The sequence below is a fragment of the Schistocerca serialis genome, unplaced genomic scaffold (assembly GCF_023864345.2).
Source record: "Schistocerca serialis cubense isolate TAMUIC-IGC-003099 unplaced genomic scaffold, iqSchSeri2.2 HiC_scaffold_1235, whole genome shotgun sequence".
Taxonomy (NCBI): domain Eukaryota; kingdom Metazoa; phylum Arthropoda; class Insecta; order Orthoptera; family Acrididae; genus Schistocerca; species Schistocerca serialis.
Window position 1 is genome coordinate 240001 of NW_026047442.1, and position 5000 is coordinate 245000.

The 5000-nt window shown below is 59.0% G+C and overlaps 1 pseudogene; it reads left to right on the plus strand.

Moving 5' to 3' along the window:
* LOC126436359 (large subunit ribosomal RNA) overlaps nt 1–5000 on the plus strand; it is a 7773-nt pseudogene that overhangs the window by 717 nt on the left and 2056 nt on the right.

Below are 5000 nucleotides of genomic sequence, written 5' to 3' on the forward strand. Positions count from 1 at the left end.
TCCTGGCTGGCTGCCCGGCGGTATATCTGGAGGAGTCGATTCGCCCCTTTGGGCGCTCGGGCTCCCGGCAAGCGCGCGCGGTTCTTCCCGGATGACGGACCTACCTGGCCCGGCCCCGGACCCGCGCCGCTGTTGGCTCGGGATGCTCTCGGGCGGAATAATCGCTCCCGTCAGCGGCGCTTCAGCTTTGGACAATTTCACGACCCGTCTTGAAACACGGACCAAGGAGTCTAACATGTGCGCGAGTCATTGGGCTGTACGAAACCTAAAGGCGTAATGAAAGTGAAGGTCTCGCCTTGCGCGGGCCGAGGGAGGATGGGGCTTCCCCGCCCTTCACGGGGCGGCGGCCTCCGCACTCCCGGGGCGTCTCGTCCTCATTGCGAGGTGAGGCGCACCTAGAGCGTACACGTTGGGACCCGAAAGATGGTGAACTATGCCTGGCCAGGACGAAGTCAGGGGAAACCCTGATGGAGGTCCGTAGCGATTCTGACGTGCAAATCGATCGTCGGAGCTGGGTATAGGGGCGAAAGACTAATCGAACCATCTAGTAGCTGGTTCCCTCCGAAGTTTCCCTCAGGATAGCTGGTGCTCGTACGAGTCTCATCCGGTAAAGCGAATGATTAGAGGCCTTGGGGCCGAAACGACCTCAACCTATTCTCAAACTTTAAATGGGTGAGATCTCCGGCTTGCTTGATATGCTGAAGCCGCGAGCAAACGACTCGGATCGGAGTGCCAAGTGGGCCACTTTTGGTAAGCAGAACTGGCGCTGTGGGATGAACCAAACGCCGAGTTAAGGCGCCCGAATCGACGCTCATGGGAAACCATGAAAGGCGTTGGTTGCTTAAGACAGCAGGACGGTGGCCATGGAAGTCGGAATCCGCTAAGGAGTGTGTAACAACTCACCTGCCGAAGCAACTAGCCCTGAAAATGGATGGCGCTGAAGCGTCGTGCCTATACTCGGCCGTCAGTCTGGCAGTCATGGCCGGTCCTTGCGGCCGGCCGCGAAGCCCTGACGAGTAGGAGGGTCGCGGCGGTGGGCGCAGAAGGGTCTGGGCGTGAGCCTGCCTGGAGCCGCCGTCGGTGCAGATCTTGGTGGTAGTAGCAAATACTCCAGCGAGGCCCTGGAGGGCTGACGCGGAGAAGGGTTTCGTGTGAACAGCCGTTGCACACGAGTCAGTCGATCCTAAGCCCTAGGAGAAATCCGATGTTGATGGGGGCCGTCATAGCATGATGCACTTTGTGCTGGCCCCCGTTGGGCGAAAGGGAATCCGGTTCCTATTCCGGAACCCGGCAGCGGAACCGATACAAGTCGGGCCCCTCTTTTAGAGATGCTCGTCGGGGTAACCCAAAAGGACCCGGAGACGCCGTCGGGAGATCGGGGAAGAGTTTTCTTTTCTGCATGAGCGTTCGAGTTCCCTGGAATCCTCTAGCAGGGAGATAGGGTTTGGAACGCGAAGAGCACCGCAGTTGCGGCGGTGTCCCGATCTTCCCCTCGGACCTTGAAAATCCGGGAGAGGGCCACGTGGAGGTGTCGCGCCGGTTCGTACCCATATCCGCAGCAGGTCTCCAAGGTGAAGAGCCTCTAGTCGATAGAATAATGTAGGTAAGGGAAGTCGGCAAATTGGATCCGTAACTTCGGGATAAGGATTGGCTCTGAGGATCGGGGCGTGTCGGGCTTGGTCGGGAAGTGGGTCAGCGCTAACGTGCCGGGCCTGGGCGAGGTGAGTGCCGTAGGGGTGCCGGTAAGTGCGGGCGTTTAGCGCGGGCGTGGTCTGCTCTCGCCGTTGGTCGGCCTCGTGCTGGCCGGCGGTGCAGGATGCGCGCGCCTGCGCGGCGTTCGCGCCCCGGTGCTTCAACCTGCGTGCAGGATCCGAGCTCGGTCCCGTGCCTTGGCCTCCCACGGATCTTCCTTGCTGCGAGGCCGCGTCCGCCTTAGCGTGCTCCTCCGGGGGCGCGCGGGTGCGCGGATTCTCTTCGGCCGCCATTCAACGATCAACTCAGAACTGGCACGGACTGGGGGAATCCGACTGTCTAATTAAAACAAAGCATTGCGATGGCCCTAGCGGGTGTTGACGCAATGTGATTTCTGCCCAGTGCTCTGAATGTCAACGTGAAGAAATTCAAGCAAGCGCGGGTAAACGGCGGGAGTAACTATGACTCTCTTGACTCTCTCTTGACTCCCAAAGCCCACCTGATGCGTAATATATGGACCCTCTCGATTCACCCCTCAGCATCCTTGTGATGTCGGGTGGATGATGGTTCAATTAGCCTCTCGGTGGGAAATCCTAGCTCTGGCCTTCAAGTGGCGGGAGTCGTGAGGGTGCTGTGAAAGGTTTCGCGTAGGTGTACCTTTCCAGTATCCCGACCGACAGAGCAGGGTGCTTTTCGGGCTTGGGGGTTACCTCCCCCCCTGCCTTTGTTACAGCTGGTGCAACTAATAGAAGCGAACGTGGTACCAGGCCTCCCGCTGGAGCGCCTGTGCCAGCTGATGAGCCAGCCAACCAGCCAACCGGTGCGGGTCGAGCGCTGCTCCCCGCCATCTGCCCTGATTGTATGCGGTCCTTCTCCACCAAGACCGGACTTGGTGTCCATCGGCGTCGCGCCCATCCGACTGCTGCTAATGCTGAGATCAAGACCGAGAGGAAGAAGGCCAGGTGGTCCCAGGAAGAGCTCCTGCGTCTGGCCCATGCAGAAGCGACTCTTGCCACCCAGGGTTGCAGATTTTTAAACCAGGAGCTTGCAAAGGCCTTCCCCGAGCGTACGCTGGAATCCATTAAATGTCAGCGTAGAGCGCAGCCCTACAAAGACATGGTGGCGAAGTTTGTCACCGAGCTTGCTGGCATGGATCGCGGCCTTCAGGGTCCTCCTAGCGAGCCTGCAGTCAGTCATTCTTTGCCACAGTCTCCACCTTGTGGGGAAGATGTTGACCTAGCCATCTGGTCATTTGTAGCAGAACTCCCCCAATCAGACCGCCGATTCCGCTCGCTTGATGATCTCGTGGCTCTGGGTCCCACCACTAGCCGTGAAACAATCCAGGCTATGTTGCTGTCTGCTCTTGACGAAGTAGGCAGCAGGGAGCCAGCCGTCCACCAAGCTGCGAGTGTGCGGACCCAACAGCCCCCAGAGCGGAAGCGTGCACGCAGGAGATGGGAGTATGCGGTGGTTCAGCGTGCTTTCAAGAAGAACGGAGCACGCTGTATCAACGGACTTCTTGATGGCACACTCTTGCATCAGCCACCATCCATCCCAGGGCTGATTGAGTTTTGGACAGACCTCTTCTCTCCACCACGTGTCAGGTCTCGACCTCCGCGTGGGGAGGGTCTGTCCGATGAGCTGCTGCCATTCTCGAAGAGGGTGCCCTTCCGTGACCTCTGGGCTCCCATTTCTGCAGAAGAAGCCACTGCTGCTCTCCCGCCTCGCAATTCTGCTGCAGGTCCTGATGGCCTCACGCCGACGCAACTGCGTCGCCTTCCCCGGGAGGTTCTCCTCAAGATCCTTAATTTCCTCCTCCTTTCCCGTTCCCTTCCATCCCGACTCCTTCAGGCCAGAACAACCCTGCTGCCCAAGAAGACCGCCGCAGCATCCCCTGCTGACTTTCGTCCGATCACAGTGTGCTCGGTGCTGACCAGAGCCTTTCACAAGGTTCTGGTTGGCCGCCTGATGCGCTACTGTGTGTTGGACGGTCGCCAGCGGGCTTTCATCCCTCAGGATGGGATGCTTCATAACACCTTTCTTCTGGATCTGGCGATGACCCAGGCGTGCCGAGCTGCCGGCTCGCTGTACTTGGCATCTCTGGATGTGTCAAAGGCCTTCGACTCGCTTGCCCATGGTGCCCTTGGTCCTGTGCTAAGGGCCCATGGTCTGCCAGTCGAGTTCATTGACTACATCCAGGGATGCTATGAGGCGGGATCGACGGTTATCTGCGCGGATGGGAAGTCGTCAGATCTAGTGCGGCCTTCGAGGGGTGTTCGGCAGGGTGACCCACTGTCTCCTATTCTCTTCAACATGTCCATTGATATTCTCTTGTCTCGTCTGCCTGCTCATATTGGTGCACGCATTCTTGGACGGCGGATAAATGCGGCTGCATTCGCTGATGACCTCCTGCTGTTCGCCGAGACTCGTGATGGATTGCAGGAACTTCTCACCATCGCCACGTCGGCCCTGGGGGATCTCGGGCTCGAGGTCAACCCACGGAAGTGTTTTTCTCTCGCCCTTGTCTCATCAGGCCGGGAGAAGAAAACCAAGGTCGACGAGACTGTCATCTTTCGTGCTGGGGGGAACAACATCCCAGCACTGGCGATGGGAGATACTTTCAAGTATCTAGGCCTGCAATTTTCCACGTGCGGACGCAGTCTTTTTCATCCCCGGCGGGAGGTCGAGAAGCAGTTGGACATCATCAAGCGTGCACCACTCAAACCTCAGCAGCGGCTTTTTGCCCTTCGTTCTGTCATCCTCCCGGGTATTTTCCATGGCCTCGCCCTGGGGAGGACTCGTCTTGGGGCCCTCTCTTCCCTTGACGTCTGTGTTCGTGCAGCCCTTCGATCTTGGCTGCACCTGCCAGCAGATACGCCGGTCGGTTACTTCCACGCCCCCATCTCTCATGGGGGCTTGGGGGTGCCTGCAGCCCGCTGGCTGGGCCCTCTTCTTCGCAGGAGAAGATTGGCGAAGATGCAAGGACTGGGTGCGGCAGTGGACGATTCTTCCCAGGACTTAATCCAGCGAGAAATTCACCAACTGGACCACGCCCTGCAATGGCAGGGGGAAGTTATAAAGTCCAGTTACCAGTTGGGCCGGTGTTGGGCCGACCGCCTGCACTCGTCGGTCGACGGCGCTGCGCTACACGAGTCTGCCCGAACACCAGGGCAGCACTGCTGGGTCTCCAATACGCGGCAGTTCGTAACCGGCCGCGACTACATCTCATGCCTGCGTGTCCGGATTAATGCCTTACCAACTCGAGCACGGCTGCTACGTGGGAGGGAAGGTGACACCAGTTGCCGCGC